Consider the following 21,399-nt stretch of genomic DNA (forward strand, 5'->3'; position numbering starts at 1 on the left):
CTGATGTGAAAACAGGTCACCCCTCAATACCCGGGGAGGCATCATCGCTGGAGAACGAAAAGGCTGCAGGAGTTAAGACCCTACAGAAACACTAGGGCTGGGGCCAGCAGCCTCCCACATCAGGTGCAGCTCATGACTGTCTCCCTCCCTCAGGTCCTGTGCATCCTGTCTCTCTCAGTTCACGTTCTCCAGAAGCAGCCCCTGAGAAGAGGATTCATGGGAAGGTAATTGATTAGGTAATTGATTTCTCCCTCACAGGAGAAATCAGTCAAGGATTGGGGGAAGCCGGACGGGGTGGAGAGCAAGCCAAGCTTGGAGTGGGACATGACTTTGGCAGAGCCCCACAGAGGGTAACCTTAGTCTGATCCTGCAGGGAACTCTGCCGTGTGAGTCGCTCCTGAAAGTCATTTCAATTCAGACAAGAGAGCTCAGCTTCCATACGTCCCTACCATCCATTATCAGTCAAGAGCCACCAGTGGGGGGCTTAAATTCCCAGGCACTTCTGGCTCTCTGCTAACCTCTGAAAAAAGAGCTGCTGGCAGATGAAAGCAAAGGCTTGCCAGAGGTGGAAAAAGGAATGAGAGGGATCCCAGTGAAGCCTCAGCAGCCTGCTGTTCTATAGCATGTCCACAGCACCCTGCAATGAGGAAAAGGAAGCTTTGGCCTGTTTTCATAGACTGCAAGCTCTGCTCCTGAAAGCTGAGTTCTCAGAACTCCAGGGTTGTTTCTGAAGTGCAGTGTGGGGCTGTATGTGACACACTTCTGTCTAGGATATTGAAAACCCACCTGGCATTGGCAGGCAATAAAAATACGTAATGGGACCAAACCCTGCAGGTTTGATGATATGATGATGGTGGTGGTGAGACGTGCTGGTGTCTCATTTGCTCTAAGTCCCAAGCTCCTTAGATTCTTTCCTGACTTTGGATCTCCAGAATCAGCAGCTTGGGCTGTAATGGAGGAATTGGATCTGTGAGTAGAAAGTCAGGCTCCCCCTGGGCTCCATAGAACACTGAACCATGCCACAGCTATTCAGGACTATATAAGTGGTGATGTTTTCCTCTTCCTCACCTTGAAAGCTTTGTCTAATCAATCAGTAAATATTGATGGTAATTACATCAGTCATGGTAACAGCAGACACCGACATGGAACTTACTATGTGTCATCCTAGGTCATTTTCCTACATTATTAACTCACTTAATCCTCACAGCTACCCCAGGAGGTAGAGATTGCCGTGGTCCTCATTTTACAGAGAAGGAAACTGAGGCACACTACAGTACATGAACTTGCCCAGTTACACAGCCAGGCAGTGGAAGGCCCAGGGTGGGATGCCAGGCAGCCTGGTCCTAGAGTCTAGGATTATAAAACATCCTTTCCCACCTCTCTTGGCCTCAGAGCCCTTCACAAGGTTGGTGTGGCAGACTATGCTTTTCCAAGATCAGTTCAGTTCAGTCACTCAGTTGTGTCTGACTCTTTGCGACCCCATGAATTGCAGCACGCCAGGCCTCCTTGTCCATCACCAACTCCCGGAGTTCACTCAAACTCACGTCCATCAAGTTGGTGATGCCATCCAGCTATGTCATCCTCTGTTGTCCCCTTCTCCTCCTGCCCTCAATCCCTCCCAGCATCAGAGTCTTTTCTAGTGAATCAACTCTTTGCATGAGGTGGCCAAAGTATTGGAGTTTCAGTGTTAGCATCAGTCCTTCCAAAGAACACCCAGGACTGATGTCCTTTAGAATGGACTGGTTGGATCTCCAAAGCCAAATCTCCTGACCTACATGTTCTGCTTATAATAGGACTTGGATATTCCTTCCAGAAAGCCGTGGAGTCTATGTTCCCTCTCCTTTGAAACTGGGCAGGCTTTTGTGATTTGTTCGACTCATAGAATAACAGCAGAAGTGACTTTGTAACTTCTGAAGGTCTAGTTAAGACTCTATACTCCAATGCAGGGGACATGGGTTCAATCTTTGTTTGGGGAACTAAGATCCTATATGCTGCATGACAAGGCCAAAAAAACAAACCAAAAACAAAAAATCTGGATCTGCCCAACTCTTAAGCTCATGATGGCTAAGACTCCATGCTCTCAATTTCAGGGCTCCAGGTTTGGACAGAGGAGCTTGGCAGGCTACAGTCTGTGGAGTTGCAAAGAGTCAGACATGACTGAGTGACTAAGCACAGCATAGCACGGCAAGGAACTAGAGCCCACATGCCACAGCTAAAAATCCCACATGCTGCAACTGGGACCCCAGGCAGCCAAAAAAATAAATATTTAAAAAACTAAAAGAACACACTCTCCTAGAAGATATTCTCCCCGGTGGATGTCACAATCAGAGCCAAGTATCTGAAAGATTACTCTGGCACCATAAGCAAGATGGATTGGGGACGGCAGAGTGGGAAGAGAAGGCCAATTAGGAGATGGTAGCAATTGTCTTGATGACAAGTCATGAGGATCTTTCTTCACTAGGGTGAGATCACAGTCTTGAGAAGCCCAGGGACAAGAGATAAAAATTCTCTGTATGCATCTCTAAAAGAAGAAAAAAGTTGCAGGGGTAACATTCTTCAAGCCTTGGAATCTGAATCTAGGTCTCATGATGGGGCTTGTCCTTCTTCCTCAGGGTTTCCTTCCAGAAGGAAGAGCCAGAAAATATAATCTCAGATCCTCCTTGACCTTTTAAAATTGCAGCATGAAAAAAGAGGAACACACATGTAGACATCCCCAAATCACCATCTACTGGGTTTTCTGAAGAACAAATTCAGTAGAATAAATGACCCTGAGACTGGTTTTGACATATGGTACTTGACTCTAAAAGTCTGAGGTTCTCATACCCACTCACCAACTGCGTGGCCTTGGATGAGCCACTTCCCCATCTTGAAAATCACACCTAGTGCTGTCGTTCTGTGCCTGTCTCAGTCCATCTCAAACTCACTGAGGGAGATTGTGGTCCTGAGGATTGTGAAGATTTGATTGTATGTGCGTGCATGCTAAGTCCCTCCAGTCATGTCCGACTCTTTGCAACTCTATGGACTGTACCCACCAGGCTCCTCTGTCCATGGGATTCTCCAGGCAAGAATACTGGAGTGGGTTGCCATGCCCTCCTCCAGTGGATCTTCCCGACCCAGGGATCGAACCCATGTCTCTTATCTCTCCTGCATTGGCAGGTGGGTTCTTTACCACTAGCACCACCTGGGAAGCCCCAGATTTGATTGTATAATTGGACACAATCCTGCACTCTTTCCTGCATCCACTTTCTTTATAATGTGACTGTGTATCTCCTCCCTTCAAGAAGGGGATACAGCCTCAACCCCTACCTTGAATTTGAGCTGGCCTTGTGACTATCTTTGGCCAGTAGGATGTGATGGAAGTGACAATGTGTCAGTTTCAAGTACAACCTTCAGTAGGCTTATGCACTCCTGTGCTTTCTCTTAGAACCAGGCACCTGCCACGTGAACTAGCCCAAGCTAGGTTGCTGGAGGGTGAGAGAGCTGAGGCATACCACCCTAGACCAGCTCATAACCAAGTGGCCCCACACATGCGAGGGTGTCCAGCCTGTATCAGCAGAGCTACCCAGCTGACCACAGGTGAGATGAGATGAGTGCCTGTGAACCTGGATAGTTGTGGATGATAATGAATGATTGCTTTAAGCCATCAGGTTTTGTTTGGAGTGCTTGGTTAGATAGCAGTGGTTAATTGATGGCAATGCCAAAAGGACTTTGGCAGCTCAAAATGGTCATTACCAGAGAGCCTCTCAAAAGCTCCATGGATTCAGATTTGGCATCTCCACTTCATGTGGCAGGACACTAAGAGGGGATGTGGTTTCTCTTATGCCCATAACCATTAAGCCATAAATTTGGAATTTGGAGCCAGCCTACAGAATATATAGCCTATGTTCTTTCTACCACACTTCACTGAATGCTGAGGATTCTTAGGCAAATGTCTGGCTTCTAGCCCTTGGCTGACTCCATGCACCATCCTGCCCCGTTATCATGTCAGTGAGTAGAAGGGAGACATCGAGGCCATGCCCATTGGCCAAGCCTCCTGAACCACAGACAATGAGGAGAAGCTCACCCGCAGTGCCCAGTTCTTCTTCCTTGCCCTCCGCCTCACCGTGGGTGGAAGGCATGCTTGGAAATGCCATCTCAGGAAACTGTGTGGTCCTCAGGACACTGGGGACAGCGACCTATTCTACAAACAAATCTGAGAAGCCACAGTAACCCTGAGGAGCAGAGATGATGACCAGAGATGATCAGTGTAGGGGAAGTTCTCCCACCCAAGACCCGTACCCAAGGGACGGGCTCTGTTCTGAGAGTCCTGACACCTGACCCTGGGCTCACCCTACCACCAGCTGGCTGAGTCTCTGACCAAGGCCATCTTCTTCTCTGAGCCTGTTTCTTCATCTGTATGGGAGTCCCCACCACCTTTAGGATTCTGCATAGCATGATCTTTGGGGCCCAAGCCACTGCCAGGTTTTGAGGCTCCCTGTATATAAAGAAATGTCAAAAATGCCAAAACAGAGTTACAAAAATCAGGGTGCGCTTTAATTCTTACAATGAACAAACTAATCCTTTGAACCTCTCACCCCACCCAACCCACTACATTTCTACTAATCATCCATGACAACAGTAAGACTCTTAAGTGGAGGTCATTTGTAAGTGGATCCTGAACTTGAAGGTGAGAGTCACCTTCTGCTGTGGCTCAGTGAGTATCAGGAGCAGGAGGAAAGAGGCTTGACTCTCAGGCCTCAGTGATGCGAACCTCTGTTTGGCCACCTTTTAAGACAGGGGCCCAGCTGGGCCCAAGGCCAAGGCTTCTGTGGTCTTGGATCACTGAGATGGAGCAGTGGCCAGCTCCTGTAGACACAGTGAAATGCCTACTTTGCATCTGAACTGGAAGAGAGTATCACTGCAGAACAGATACAATAAAACAGATCATGGAAAATTTAATGGCCCGTGGTCGGCAATCACTGAATTATTTATGCCATCTCTGCCTCTTCCGAATCCTCAATTGCTCTGCCCCCAGCAATGCATCCCTGGCCGTTTGCAGACTGCAGGGTAACGGGGCCTGGAAAGAAAATGGGGCCCAGTAGCCAAGAGGCTGGAGGTTTCTGGGTAACCTTGGGCCAAAATTGCTTCCCATCTCTTGGCTTCATTTTCTCATCTGCCAAATTAGGGGGTTCTTTTCCATGAGCTAATAACAACTTAAATTTATGCCACTCTTTTTGTTCATAGATGACTTTCATGTCCCTTCATCCTGTCCCACCCCCTGGGAGGCAGGCAGGATGGATATTACTATCATTCCCTTTTTCCAAAAAATAATCTGAAGTTCAAAATTATGAAAAGCCTTGGCCAAAGTCAAAAGGACAAAAAGTGGTGGAGAGATTTCCCAATTCAACCTGTGTGTAGACAGTGCATAGACTTTAAATTCTCTCCTTACCAAAGTCCAACTGGAAAAGAGTCAGAAAAGATACTCAGAGAAAGAGTAAATTCATATTAGACAATAAGAAAGGATGCTATTAGTGAACCAAAATATGGAAGAATTTCTGAAAGGTTGCAGGAATCATCAGTTCAGTTCAGTTTAGTCGCTCAGTCATGTCCAACTCTTTGTGATCCCATGCACTACAGCACACCAGGCTTCCCTGTGCATCACCAACTCCCAGAGCTTGCTCAAACTCGTCCTTCGAGTCAGTAATGCCATCCAACCATCTCATCCTCTGTCACCCCCTTTCCTCCTGCCTTCAATCTCTCCCAGCATCAGGGACTTTTCTTCACATCATGTGGCCAAAGTACTGGAGTTTCAACTTCAGCATCAGTCCTTCCAATGAATATTCAGGACTGATTTCCTTTAGGATTGACTGGTTGGAGCTCCTTGCAGTTCAAGGGACTCTCAAGAGTCTCCTCTAACACCACAGTTCAAAAGGAATATGGGATCCAATAGATTGAGAACCAGAGCAAGGAACATGTCACTCCTTGCAGGGCCAAGAGGGACTTGTCACTGAAGCTGGAGCCTCAGAGAAACAGCTACAAAAACAAGGATGCTTTGGGGCAAATGAAACTGCTGGATTCCTAGCTGGGCCAATCATTCTAGGCCCTTCTTAAAAGCACAGAACCACTGGTCTTGGCATTCAACCCCAGGAAAAAGTCAAGAACACTGTCAAAATGGGGGGTTCTGCAGGGATTTCTGTAGTTTGCCCTTCCTGACCTCCTCCACAGACTCAGGGGGTAAAATCGAAGGAGAGAGAGTCCAGGGTGGGGGAAAAATCATGGTCTGTTCTAACAATGTGTCTCTATATCTGTATTAGCATATCCATGACTGATACATGGGATCATGATGTTGGTACCGTGTCGGGGTTGCATTGGTTTAGACAGCGCTTTTCCCCGCATACTGTGATATGTGCCACCAAGTGATGGCAGCTGAATGCAACGCAAGCTGAACCCCGGAGCGCAGAGCACAGGGCGTGCAACCACACTCCTGCTCATGGTCACAGCATTGTCTTGGGAGGGTTTATTACATGGTGTTCTGTGTTCTCTGTGTATTTTGCTCTCATTTTCATAACTCAGAAACCTACAACCAGACTTTGCTGGTTGTCCAGTGGTTAAGATTCTGTGCTTCCAAGTCAGAGGCTGTGGGTTTGATCCCTGGTTAGGGTAAGATCCCAAATGCCATAAGGGCCAGCCAAAACCAAAAAGAAAGCCTGCAATCTACCTTATATCTCCTTCTATCATGATACTCTTGCTTTAAAAAAAAAAGTTAAGCCTTATATTTACTGTAATTTTTTTTTGTTAGCAATTTATCATGTACTTTTTTTAAACCCCAGCATTTCAACAACTTGGGTTGCTATTACTTTTGTGAATGGTCTGATGATAATGTGGCTTGACTTTTGAGTAACTTATCCCTACCCCTGTTTTTCCCATTAGTCCTCTTCTTTTTGATGTGCAATTTGAAGAATTTAAGGATTTTTGGCATCTCATAAATCAAAATCTCTGTAACTGAGGCGTTCCACATTCAGAGGAAAGTCATCTTACTTCAGCAATGGTGGCAGGTCAGGAGCCTGCGTTTCTGCTCCCTGTCAGCAAACCTCACCCAGACAGTTCCAGGACCCCAGACCCATGTAGGACAGAGACCTACCCCAGAAGATCTACATAAACATAGACCCACACAGAGGAAAGTCCCATCTGAGCCAGTAATTATCACTGTAGCTTGTCATTCACACACACCAATGGATGCCTGAGAATGACTAAGTTCTGAGGAAAACAACCACAGAAAAGAGAAGGATCAACGAGAACAGAGCAACTGAGAAGGAAAAACAGAGATGACACAGCAAACAGAAAACAAATGCTAATTCATTGACGGTTACATGCATAAAACAAAAGCAACTTGCCATGGTGGGGGTGGCGTAGGGGGAAACAGGAGCAAACAAAATTTAAAAGTTCTTAGAATTAGAAACACACTGGCTGAAATGAAGAACTTAATATGAGGGCTGAAGAGTAGAAAGACCAAATCAAACAATAAAGTCTAGGAACTGTATCAGAATATAGATTAAAATGTCAAAGTGGTTTTTAAGATGAGGAAAGACAAAAGGAGATGGAGGCTAGATCCCAGAGAGCCAATACTCAATAGGAATTTTAGACGAGAACTGAAGTCATAAAAGGGAGGAAATGTGAGTCATTCAGTCATGTCCAACTCTTTGTGACTATAGCCTGCCAGGCTCCTCTGTCCAAGGAATTGTCCAGGCAAGAATACTGGAGTGGGTTGCCATTCCCTTCCCCAGGGGATCTTCTCAACCCAGGAACTGAACCTGGGTCTCCTGCATTGCAGAAAGATTCTTGATCAGCTGTTCAGTTCAGTTCAGTTCAGTCACTCAGTCGTGTCCGACTCTTTGCGACCCCATGAATCGCAGCACGCCAGGCCTCCCTGTCCATCACCAACTCCCAGAGTTCACTCAAACTCCTGTCCATCGAGTCAGTGATGCCATCCAGCCATGTCATCCTCTGTTGTCCCCTTCTCCTCTTGCCCCCAATCCATCCCAGCATCAGAGTCTTTTCCAATGAGTCAACTCTTCGCATGAGGTGGCCAAAGTACTGGAGTTTCAGCTTTAGCATCATTCCTTCCAAAGAACACCCAGGACTGATCTCCTTTAGAATGGACTGGTTGGATCTCCTTGCAGTCCAAGAGCCAAGGATTAATCAAGTAATAAAAGGAAATTCTCCTTGGCTGTTGAAAGACAAAATTTTTTTTTTTGGTTAAAAGTTGTCATTCCATTATCAAGATTCTTTTGTTTATCTTGAGGGAAACCAAATCAAATCTTGTAAAGACAAAATGAATGTATTGTCTGATATGATTCCTGTCTCCCCTGCCTCCAGAGTTTCATGATTTGACATTCATTCATTCTCTTTCTCCCTTTCTCTCTTTCACTCTCATCTTCCCCTCTGACTCCCTGGGTTGGGTTCATGCCCAGGCAGGATCTTTAGTTGTTGTGGCCAAGAAGTCCTCCAGAAGCTCAAGTCTTACTTCTTCCTTCCACCAAACCCAGGTAAAAAAAGCATAATCCTCTTTCTCAGCATCTAAATCATCTCTAAAAAGTACTCTGATTGCCCTGACCTGGATCACATGTCCATACCTCAACCAATCTCCTGGCTGGAGAAAAAGAACCCTCAGACTGGATCCTCTTCATTAACAGAAGTCAGGTGAAGAGAGTGAGACAGTGGTAGTTCCCAAGGGAAAGGGAAGCAGGTCAACTGGAGAAGCAGGAGCCTTCTACTATTCTCACCAAGTACAGAGCCAGTGCAGGGAAAAAAGATACACAGTTTGCAACAAATTGGGAAAGTTTCTGAAGCCCAATGATCAAGAAGAAATCATAAACCTTAAGGGAAAAAACCAAAAATATCTAAAAATAAATAGCAATCAAACTGCATTAGATTTTTTCTTACACAAAAGAACTTTCTAGAAGGCAACTGAACAGTAACTACAGCAATCAGAAAGGAAACTGAGTTGGAATCTCTTATTTAAGTGCAAGGTCACAGTGAAGACATTTCAAAATATTCAAGGACTCAAATTTACTAGCTTTGTAACTCCACCTATGTTATACACATTTTCTTTTTTTAACATGAAAATCAGTTCAGTTCAGTTGCTCAGTCGTGTCCGAGTCTTTGCGACCCCATGAACCGCAGCATGCCAGGCCTCCCTGTCCATCACCAACTCCCAGAGTTCACCCAGACTTACATCCATCGAGTCAGTGATGCCATCCAGCCATCTCATCCTCTGTAATCCCCTTCTCCTCTTGCTCCCAATTCCTCCCATCATCAGAGTCTTTTCCAATGAGTCAACTCTTCGCATCAGGTGGCCAAAGTACTGGAGTTTCAGCTTTAGCATCATTCCTTCCAAAGAAATCCCAGGACTGATCTTTAGAATGGACTGGTTGGATCTCCTTGCAGTCCAAGGGACTCTCAAGAGTCTTCTCCAAGACCACAGTTCAAAAGCATCCATTCTTTGGCGCTCAGCTTTCTTCACCGTCCAACTCTCACATCCATACATGAGCACAGGAAAAACCATAGCCTTGACTAGACGGACCTTTGTTGGCAAAGTAATGTCTCTGCTTTTGAATATACTATCTAGGTTGGTCATAACTTTCCTTCCAAGGAGTAAGCATCTTTTAATTTCATGGCTGCAGTCACCATCTGCAGTGATTTTGGAGCCCAGAAAAATAAAGTCTGACACTGTTTCCACTGTTTCCCCATCTATTTCCCATGAAGTGATGGCACCAGATGCCATGATCTTAGTTTTCTGAATGTTGAGCTTTAAGCCAACTTTTTCACTCTCCACTTTCACCTTCATTAAGAGGCTTTTTAGTTCCTCTTCACTTTCTGCCACAAGGGTGGTGTCATCTGCCTATCTGAGGTTATTGATATTTCTCCTGGCAATCTTGATTCCAGCTTATGCTTCTTCCAGCCCAGCGTTTCTCATGATGTACTCTGCATATAAGTTAAATAAGCAGGGTGACAATATACAGCCTTGACGTACTCCTTTTCCTATTTGGAACCAGTCTGTTGTTCCATGTCCAGTTCTAACTGTTGCTTCCTGACCTGCATACAGATTTCTCAAGAGGCAGGTCAGGTGGTCTGGTATTCCCATCTCTTTCAGAATTTTCCACAGTTTATTGTGATCCACACAGTCAAAGGCTTTGGCATAGTCAATAAAGCAGAAATATATGTTTTTCTGGAACTCTCTTGCTTTTTCGATGACCCAGCGGATGTTGGCAATTTGATCTCTGGTTCCTCTGCCTTTTCTAAAACCAGCTTGAACATCTGGAAGTTCACGGTTCACATATTGCTGAAGCCTGGCTTGGAGAATTTTGAGCATGTGAGATGAGTGCAATTGTGCAGTAGTTTGAGCATTCTTGGAATACACTTTTACTAATCTGCAAAAAAATTTTTTCTAAGGCATATCCATAAAGATTTTATAATATAAGGAAGCATATTGCTCATTAAGAAGGGGTTCTACAAGAAAAGCACTTACTAAGTTAGCAACTCTGAGAAGGACCAGGTCAGAGATGAATTAAATGCCCAACTTCAGAAGGGATGGGAAAGTTTAAAAAAAGAAAAGCTTAAGAAAACACTTACTGTTAATATGGACATTTCTTCATCATCTAGTGTATTTGACAGAAATTAACCTTTTCAAAGTTTTACCCATGATACTTTCAATAATTTAATTAGTATAAATTTATCTCCATATTTTGTCAAAATAGTGTTTTCACCTTTTAATAATAACAAGTGTTCCACACACTCCACTCCAGTGCCCTCAACCAGAGGATACTTTGCCAGAGGGGACATGTAAAAATTCTTTTCAAAATCTCATCAAAGCTAATACACTGATTTTTTTCCAAGCAAGGCTTTACTGGGGCCCCTGCTGCAGCGAGTGGAGAAGGCAATGGCACCCCACTCCAGTACTCTTGCCTGGAGAATGCCATGGACGAAGGAGCCTGGTAGGCTGCAGTCCATGGGGTTGCTAGGAGTTGGACACAACTGAGCGACTTCACTTTAACTTTTCACTTTCATGCATTGGAGAAGGAAATGGCAACCCACTTGGGTGTTCTTGCCTGGAGAATCCCGGGGACGGGGGACCCTGGTGGGCTGCCATCTCTGGGGTCGCACAGAGTCAGACACGACTGAAGCAACTTAGCAGCAGCAGCAGCTGCAGCAAGAAAGAGCTAGAATAAGTAACAGTTTCCTTTGCTGGCACACCTCTTCGAGGAGAGACAAACTTGTTCCTTACATAGGGTGAGGGTTGTCCAGGGGTCAGTTTGGAGGCGTGCCTTAGGTGGTTTGCCCACACTTTCGGTGGTATTGTGGTGTGGATAGTGGGGGAGCAGGGTGAGGGGGTGGCGTCTGCCCTTTTCCCTGCTTTTGCTCCCAGCTCTTCGAAAGTGGCCGTTAGGTTTTTGGTATCTTTGTATCTTTTGTCCAGAATTGGCCCCAAAAGTACATGCATACAGTTATTTTTACCCCCTATAGTTTATTTGTATTTTGTTGCGGGAGGAAAGGGGTGTCGAGGTGCTGTCATTGCAGCATTGCAGGGAAAGGTCCCAGGTCCCAGCCTGTCTCACTCCCTGCTGAGAGAATCTACACTCTTACACTTAAGAAGTAAGGAGCTGAAAGTCTCTCCTACAACTTCTTCCTACTGGACAGGAGCCATTTGACCCTAGCCTACCCTAGAGGTGTAGAAGTCCCTCCTTGACTGTTCCAAGGACCTGTAGGAACCTGGGCCGCTTTCTGCAGGAATGGACAAAATCTCACTATGAAATCAGAAAGCTTGATCCAAAGAGCTGAGATTACACTCGTGCATTATGACATGCAGTGCAATATTAGGTCATGAACATGAGTTAATACATTTATGATGCATTAAATGGCAATGTTTCTGAAGGAGGCTGAACTGCTCTTCATATCTTAAACTAAGTTAGCAAGTGTCTGCCTTTCCTAACCTTGGAAGCTGCAGTCCTCTTAAGGACAAAGGTTCAGTGCTCAGTGTTCTTAGCCCAAAAATGCAACTTAGTCCACAAGATATTTTGGCAACTTTTAATCTGAGCAAGAATAAGTGCTTTTGAAAAATAAGGCTTTAAGATAGTTTGCCATTTTAGGGCTGAACTTTAATAGAATGTGAAAGCTTGAACCCTTACACTTTAAACAAGCAAAACCTAAAGGTTACTGATTGGTTCAGCATGGTTTTATGGAAAAACTAATCTGTAACAAAAATTTGACATTCAATGTGAAGGCTCCATGGTTTGAGCGAAGTTTATAAAGGTTCCCAGGGGCTGGGACAGAGCAGGAGAGGGTCTGGACATTTACAGCAGGCATTTCCTCTTCCTCTTCTTAACAGGAGGTGGGCAGAGGATGTCTCAGATAACTTCATCAAACAATGTCTTGTTGTTGTTCAGTAGCCAAGCCGTGTCTGACTTTTTGTGACCCCATGGACTTTAGCACGCCAGGCTTCCCTGACCATACAGATGGCTAATAAACACCTGAAAAGATGCTCAATATCACTATTAGAAAAATGCAAATCAAAACTACAACGAGGTATTGCCTCACACCTGTCAGAATGGCCAGCATCAGAAAATCTATAAACAATAAATGCCAGAAAAGGAAACCCTCTTGATCTGTTGGTGGGAATGCAAATTGATACAGCTACTATGGAGAGCAGTATGCTGCTGCTGCTGCTGCTAAGTCGCTTCAGTCGTGTCCGACTCTGTGCGACCCCATAGTCCACCAGGCAGTCCACCAGGCTCCCTGTCCCTGGGATTCTCCAGACAAGAACACTGGAGTGGGTTGCTATTTCCTTCTCCAATGCATGAAAGTGAAAAGTCAAAGTGAAGTCGCTCAGTCGTGTCTGACTCTTAGCGACCCCATGGACTGAAGCCTACCAGGCTCCTCCGTCCATGGGATTTTCCAAGCAAGAGTACTGGAGTGGGGTGCCATTGCCTTCTCTGGGAGAACAGTATAGAGATTCCTTAAAAAATTAGGACTAAAACTACCATATGACCCAGGAATCCCATTATTGGGCATATACTCTGAGAAAAACCATAACTGAAAAGACACATGTACCCCACTGTTCATCACAGCACTATTTACAATAGCTAGGGCATGGAAGCAACCCAGATGTCTGTTGACAGATGAATGGATAAAGAAGTTGTGGTACATATACACAATGGCATATTACTCAGCCATAAAAAAGGAATGCATTTGATTCAATTCTAATGAGGTAGAAGAACCTAGAGCCTATTATGCAAAATGAAGTAAGTCAGAAAGAGAAACACAAATGGCATATATTAACACATACGTATGGAATACAGAAAGATGTTGAGGACTGATGAACCTATCTGCAGGGCAGCAGTGGAGATGCAGACAGAGAGAACCGACTTGTGGACACAGGGCAGGGGGAGGAGAGAGTGGGACAAATTGAGAGAGCAGTGTTGAAATATAAACATTACCATATGTAAAACAGATAGCCAGTGATTGCTGTATGATGCAGGGAGCCCAAATTCGGTGCTCTGTGACAACCTAGAGGGGTAAGATGGGATGGGAAGTGGGAGGGAGGTTCAAGAGGGAGGGAACATATGTATACCTTGGCTGAGTCATGTTGATGTATGGCAGAAATCAAAACAATATTGTAAAGCAATCATCCTCCAATTAAAATAAGTTAATTAAATTTTAAACACTATTATAAAGTAACAAGCAAAAACATTGTCTCAAGTGCTGAGCACTCCAGGTATTACACAGCCTGGATCTCTTTTGTGGTAGCTAAACCCTTCAGGTAGGTGACAGTAATCAGCTTGTTCTCCTCTGTTTCTCAGTCATTGGCTTTATCATTCCTAAGATCAAGTTTAGCCCCCATCAGGATGATAGCAGTGTAGGGACAATGATATCACACTTCAAGGTAACACTTCACACGAACATTTTCCAGTGATGCGGATGTCACAAGAAAAAAGCAAATGGAGAGAATACCTGTTTGTAGATAGGACAGAGGATATAATCTGTCAAAATCTTCTTGACCAACTATATCCCATATGCCAAGATTCACTGATTTTCCATCTATCGTGACATTAGCAGAATGACAGTGGGGATATTGTCTTCAAGAAATTCATTGTTTGAATAACTGATCAGTAGGCAGGTTTTCCCTGTAGCTAGCTCTCCCACCACCATGCCTTTGATGGCCTGCCCCTGGACCGCTCACTGAGCCCAGCGGCAGACACACTGAGGCAAGAAGCAGCGAGCTCACCGTGAGGCTGAGGGTGGTGGAGGACAGGGTGCCTGGGGCCACGGTCCACACCGCCTCGTCTTCCCTTCACCAACTGCAAGCTGGAGCCCAACAACGGCCACCACCCGAAGCTGGGGAAAACTGCAGAGAAACAGGAAGTGGCCTCTCCACTCACATCTATCTTCCCCACCCCCATACGGCGCTGCTGCTCCCAGGCTCTGGAGTGGGACTCCACATTTTCTGAAAAAGTTCCTTGAGGATGTACCCCAGAAAAATGAAAACAGAATCCAAGAAAGAAGACAACAGACTCCAAAAGTCATAGAACTAATCCAGGAGAACAACGAACAGGAATACCAGTAGGACAGCTGTGAAGCTGACCTAATGAGCAATTAGCTCCAATCAGAACGAGACATCAGAAGAGTCTGTGAAGAACAACCTCAAAGAAAACAGTGCTAGTCAATCCTATGAGGAATACGCTAGCATGCTAAGCACCATCATGGAATTAAGGCATGCAGCACTTCTGAGCAACAAGGATAATAAAGGTAATTAGTGACTCTGGGAAAGGCAATGAGCTGACATGAAAGTCACACCCCAGATAAAATGTGATCTAAACTGTGGCATGATTCTGAGCCATTAAAGACGTGTAGGAAATGCTGCTTTCTCATTCCACAGAGCCAGGCTGCCATTGGTCAGGTGGTGTGGGAAGAAGCTGGTAACTGTTGAGTGCTTGGGGCTCACACATCATCTGTGCGGTTTTGTATCAGGAGTAAGTGATAATTATTTCCTCCTGATGTGTTTGTTCTTTTTGAAAGTGATTGAATATGTCAATAATTTATCTTGACAAGTTATCCTAACAGTAGGCCTACTTTTTAAAAAAAATTATTTTTAATTTAAAAATATATGCATAGGTAGAAGAGTTTAGTCTGTTTGTTTAGAAATCAGTTGTACCTTTTGATTTTTATCAGAGAAATGTTTATTTTCTTCCTAAACTAGCAACCATTAAGAAACTAGAAATCATATCATTAAAATAAAACATTACAGCTTAAACTTCTCAATTTAACTTAAAGTTAAGAAATGTGTAAGGATTAATGTCTCTTATTTTGAAGAAAAATCTACTTGAAGTTCCATAGTGCTTTTGAACTTTAGTTTCTTCTTCTAATATTGCCCAGTGAAAGTAAATTTTGTGTTTTCCTCAATGTTAATCATTATCTTTGGGTAATGAGATTTTAGGATACTGGCAGATTTGGGTTTTCTTTCTTTTTTTTTTTTTTCTGAATTTCCACATCTTCTACCATAAACTTGTAAGATTTTTATAGGAAAAAGGAAAAATGGGAAGTTGAGCTATATACATTTTGATGTAAAAATATGTCTAGTACATTTTTATAAACCCAAAAAATCAATTGATGAGCATGACATAGTGTGTGTGTGTGTGTGTGTGCGTGTGTGTATGTGTGTGAAATCTGGAAAGATAATTGTCACTAGGGTGTAAAGACATTAGCAGGATGAGGGGCAGGGAGTCTATCATATTTATTTGTTTCTGTTCTGAGCTATATATCTTTTTTACAGTGCGCCCATAGTCATTTAACAATTAAAGACATTTCTAAAAAGCAGGGGTGGAGGGAGGTCGACCCCTGAGCTTCCAAGTCTACAAGCATGCTTACTCCCCTCCAGCTCTGGTGAGCAGCCACACAGGGAAGAACAATCTCTCTTTCTTCCTCCATGCAAAAGAACCCTCCCGAAGGAGAGGCCGTTCCACAGTAAGCAGAGAAACACATCCAGACTTGACCCGCATAACTGCTGCCCAGCAGGCTCTGGGGGAAGGGGCCGATGGGAGGAAGACCTGATGCAGGTAGACGGCGCACCCAGTGCTTGCCGGAGAGTGGAGCGAGCCTAGGAATGTGGTCCATGTGTGGAGTGGAGTCCAGAGGGAGATGCCCACTGCTCAGGGAGGCAGTCAGCGTTGAGGTATCTGTCAGAAGACAGCGGGCTCTCTCCTTCTCAGTCCACACACCCCCTGGCCCTTCCCATCTACTCCGAGGGGCGGTGGTCATACTTACATCTCTTTTCTCACCATGGGGCATATGGAACTGACCAAGGATCAAACCCCTGCCACCTGCCTGGGAAGCAGGGAGTCTTAGCCACTGTCCCACCAGGGAAGTCCCTTACCTACATCTCTACTCTCAGTGCCTGTCTCTGTCTGGGGCTTCAGGCCTAGATATCAAATTATCTTCTGAACAGCCCGACTTGAAAGCCCCAGGGGCTTCTCAGACTCAACCTGCCCCAAACTAAGCACCAAACCTCCAACCTCATGCCCTGTGCTTAATCACTCAGTCGTGTCTGATTCTTTATGACCCCGTGGACTGTAGCCTGCCAGGCTCCCCTGTCCATGGGATTCTCCAGGCAAGAATACTGGAGTGGGTAGCCATTCTCTTCTCCAGGGGATCTTCCTGACCCAGCAAACAAACCCAGGTCTCCTGCATTACCTACCTGCTTTCCCTCTGGGACTTGGTCAGTTCCACTTCAGCCCACCCCACCACACAGTCCGGAAACAGGCCATCACCCTTCACTTTTCTCTCTACCTGCCTCCCATGCCCAATCAATCACCAAATACCACCCACTTCTAATTCTCTCTCCTCTTGGCACAAAACCCCACTTCTCTCCTTCCCCCTGCAACAGCAGCAGCCCCTGTCTCCATCAGCATCAAGCGGCACTGCCACCCTGGCAAATGGTACCCCCTCCCCAACCACAGTCCCACTGCTGGCTTCCTCCCTCCCATTCCTTCTTCTCAGAGTGACCTTCTAAAACATACAAACCTGCTCCTGATATTCCTCTACTGCTTCCCTGGTAGCTCAGGTGGTAAAGAAGCTGCCTGCCATGCAGGAGACCCAGGTTCCATTCCTGGGTTGGGAAGATCCCCTGGAGAAGGAAATGGCAACCCACTCCAGTATTCTTGCTTGGAGAATCCCATGGACAGAGGAGCCTGGCAGGCTACAGTCCATGGGTCTCAAGAGTTGGACAAGACTGAGCAACTAAACCAACACCACCACAGCCTCTTTGGAGGCACCCACTGCTCTTCACTCCCAATCCTCTCCTTTACTCAAAAGCAATGTCCTGCACAACTGGCCCCAGCCAGCTACTCTAGCCTCATCTCTTACCTCCTTCCCTCACAGAAGATCAGCCAGGTGAATGTGCTTCATTCCTTAGAACCTTCCGCACGCTCACGCACCTCTGGCCATTGGATTGTATCATACCTGCTCTTCTCTCTGTCTGGGACAATCTACCTATTCCTCTCTTCTCTTCACTATTTACCTGCCAGATCCCAGTTCAGATGCCTTGGGAAGTTTGACTGGATCAGATATCCCTCCTATGAGCCCCTAGTAGCCTGTACATTCTCCCATGGAGCACAGATCCCAAGGTATGGCGATTGGCTTCTGAATAAATGCATGTCCCCTGCTAGAATGTTACTGGGGGCTGTGAATGGATAGGTGAATACATGGATGGATGAGAGAGTGGATGGATGAATGGACAGATGGGATGACAGATGGATGGATAGATGGTAGATGAATGGGTGGGGTTAGTCGAATGGAAGAGGTTATCTAAGAGGGTAGGTGACTGCAAGAGTAAATAAATGACTAAATGAATACATGCATGCACAGGACTCCTGCAGAGTTTGGTGAGCCTGAGGTAAAAGGCGGGTAATTAGAGAGGCTCAGGAACAAAGGCATAGATCTAATTATCGGATTTACCCAGACATTGTCCAGTTCCAGAACCTAGGACGGCGGCTGCTGAACCATCAACTTGCCCCAATCACATACAGATCCTAGGGACAAGGGACTAGGGTACAGGGGCACGTGCCACGTTTACACGTGGAGGCCAAATTGGATCAGAAAACATGGAGTCAAACCCTGATCCCCCATTTCTTACTGAGTTCCCTGAGTTGGGTTACAATCCCCTCTGAACTGCAGTTTCCTTTCTGGAAAAAGAGTGGTAATTAATCCTCCCTGTCTGAGGCCGACTCCCCGGAAGCATAGTGGGAACTAAGGAATAATGTGCAAGTGATTTATCAAGAAACAACTCCAGGGAAGACCCCAGGGAGTAGGGGATCAGGATGTGGAGGCAGGGAGGCAGGCAGGGTGGAGAGTTCCTGCAAAGTTCCATAGAGGATATGCAAGCTGAGGGGACTGGGCCACAATCCAACACCTGGCCCCCAGGGTTTAGGAGCTCTCTGGACTGGGCCAAGATGACTCACAAGTAGGCACCCAAAGATAGTCACAGGTGCTGCTGACAAGGGACCTGAAGTTCATCAACAATATCCATTGCATCACTTTACCTTGCTCCCAAAGGGAAAAATGAGATTTTGTAAAGCTTTATCACTGTACCTGGTACAAAGCAAGCAACAAAGTATAGTTATTATTATACCAAAACTCCTAAATTTGCCAAGTGTTTAGTAAGTGGCATGTCCTTGACGGGGCTTCCCAGGTGGCGCTAGTGGTAAAGAACCTGCCTGCCCCTGCAGAGACATAAGAGATGCAGGTTTGATTCCGCAGATCCCCTGGAGGAAGGCACGCAATCCACTCCAGTACTCTTGCCTGGAGAACTCTCATGGATAGAGGAGCCTGGCAGGCCACAGCCCTTAGGGTCGCACAGAGTCGGACGTGACTGAAGCGACTTAACACACACACACACACACACACACACACACACGTCCTTGACTAGTACTGGGCTGGGTTGAGGAAGAGGGACCAGTGTCTACAAGTCCTCAGAGCAGCCCTGCTAGGAAAAACAATCTCTTTTTACTTGATGCAGCAAAAGGCCCAGAATTGTCAGAAGCCACTGCCAGCCAAAAAAAAAAAAAAAACACTGTATATGCAATTAATTAGGCCTCTGCTTCAGTGCTCTGCTCTCTCTGTTTGCCTTCACCAGCTTAGCATCCAATTTTTTAGCTGAGAAGGCGGGGCAGCAGGTTTCTGAGATATTTTTTGCTAATGGGCTGAAATATTACACCCATAATTATAGCCTGGCTGCATATTTTTTTCCTTTGCTCATTTTGTTCAGCGTCGCAAACATTGTATCTGATTACAGCCATTCATGTCTTCTTTATGAAATAGGGTCTATCATGCTCCGCAGAAGGGATCAGTGGCTCTGGGGAAATTATCTAGGCTAACAACCCTTTCTGAGATCCTGTGGGCTGATGCTGTTGGATGCTACCTCCTCAGATGGGGCAAGGTGGGAGGTAGAGACGTGGGGACCAGAAGGAAAGAGATAGCCCATGCCTGAAACCCTCCATAGCCAGGGTTCCAACCTGCTCCCTCCACCCCCACACAGGTTCGTTGTCCCTGCTCTTGCTGGCACAAACCATGCCCACTCCCACTTCTGGAGCTCTGCCCATCCTTCCACCTTCCCTCACCCCTTCAAGGGTGTCCTCTTCTATCTTGTCTACTTAAACCAGTAATGCACCAAGTATAAGCCATAGATCAAGCCGCACAAGTCTTCCCCGGTAGCTTGATCGAAATGCAGATTCTCAGCACCACCACCTGAAGGCACTGGGCCTCTGTGGGAGGGGACCGAGAGATCGGAGGGATTTGGATGTTTTCTCCAAAGCTTGAGACCCACCGAGCTAGAGCAACCTTACAGCAAGGGTATGGAGTTTTATCAGTGGGTTCCTGTTTCTCTCTCTCTCTGTCATTGGACAGGTTATTTAATCTCTCTGGGCTCCAATTTTTCATCCACAAAAATGAGGATAATATAACTGACACATAGAAGACATGAAAATAATCCTCTTAGATTGAGCCATACAAAAGTTCAGGCTTTGTGGGCCAACAGGTCTTGCATAGCAGCAGTTTCATATGGCTCAACCCATAGTTGCTTTTTTTTTTAATTGTACAGAGCTCAGCTCACATCACACCTTCCCCTGGAACCCTCCGAGATTAGCCACATCACAAAGTGCACTCCTTCCCTGGAAGGAGGCCAGCTTTTCCTTCTGTGCTTGTCAATTCCTTACGGGATATCTCTGACCCTTCTCTAGGGTTCCACATCCATATGCCAGTCTCTCCATGCAAATGGTACCTCCTTGGGAGCAGAGGGTCTCCTGGCCTCACATCCTTCACAGCAGAGGTCAGTATAGACCTTTGGCTTTGAAAAGAATCCCTTACTTTGTGACTAAGACTGGAATTATTTTTTTTTTAAGGAGAGAGGATACCAGGGGAAAATGAGATGGTTAAGACCCCAGGCAAGGCCATGGAAGATGTCAGGAGAAGACAAATTCAAAGTTAACAGAAGACAAGGAATGGGCAGGACCTAGAGAGCTGCATCTTGGGCCTGGAAGGAAGGATCGGCAGAACCTCGGGTGCGAGAGAAGCTGTGGGTCCTTTAGAGCAGCGCTGCTCACACTGGCCCCTGGAAGAGCCACACAGGGCACCATCTGGACTGGCACACCTCTCCAGGCTACTGAGTCAGAATCTCAGGGTGGGCCCCTCCGGGTGATTCTGATGATCACTAAAACTTTGAATCATTCATCCTCTGTCACCACCAGCCAGGGCTCGAGTCCCTTCTACAGGGTAGAGTAGTCATAGGGGAGTGGTGGGGACCACCCTGAACACCTTTACCGACAGGGAGCCTTGGCCTTCTCTTCGAAAAAAGAGGATGTCAGGGTGGAAAGTGATTTGTCAGGATGAAGGGCACTTTCCCTGGCAAGAGGCTTTGTGGTCAGGTTAGCCCTGATCAGAAGAAGGCTAATATTCTACCCAAAGAATTAGGTATTTAAGAATATCTCTGAGTACAAACTAAATAAATGATTGAACTCCTTCATTACCAGTGGAATCAATGAGCACGGGGAAAGCCTCAGTATTGCCTGTGGGTGGGACATGGAGGTAAGGGATATCTGTCAACACCAGGGCCGGGACTAAACGCTGTCTGCTTAGCTCTCATTTGCCTCATGTTCCCAGTCCCTAAAATTGACCTACATATTTATAACTATGATTCTGGGCCCAGCACTGTCCTAGGTATTGGCTGTAAAATGTTGAACAGAAAAGAAACATTTTCGACCCTCATAGAGCTTACTTTCTAGGGGAGAAGGCAGATAGCAAACAAGCAAACAAGATTCTGATATAATTTAATGTCATGATACACGCAGTGATTAAACAGAAAATAACAGTCACTGG

The 21,399-nt window shown here is 45.8% G+C and overlaps 1 long non-coding RNA gene and 1 pseudogene across 1 annotated transcript; one reads left to right on the forward strand and one right to left on the reverse strand.

Annotated features, from left to right (window-relative positions):
* Positions 1 to 12,093: 12,093 nt before the first annotated feature.
* Positions 12,094 to 14,193, reverse strand: LOC147365243 (ras-related C3 botulinum toxin substrate 1-like; annotated as a pseudogene).
* On the forward strand, positions 14,187 to 21,046 carry LOC147365244 (uncharacterized). Its single transcript, XR_015133750.1, has 2 exons — positions 14,187 to 14,781; positions 20,427 to 21,046. It is a non-coding gene; the product is annotated as an uncharacterized LOC147365244 (long non-coding RNA).
* The last annotated feature ends 353 nt before the right edge of the window (positions 21,047 to 21,399 follow it).

This window comes from Bos grunniens, chromosome 10 (assembly GCF_055505025.1).
Source record: "Bos grunniens cultivar Pamir isolate PY7600 chromosome 10, Bosgru_T2T1.0, whole genome shotgun sequence".
Classification (NCBI taxonomy): Eukaryota; Metazoa; Chordata; class Mammalia; order Artiodactyla; family Bovidae; genus Bos; species Bos grunniens.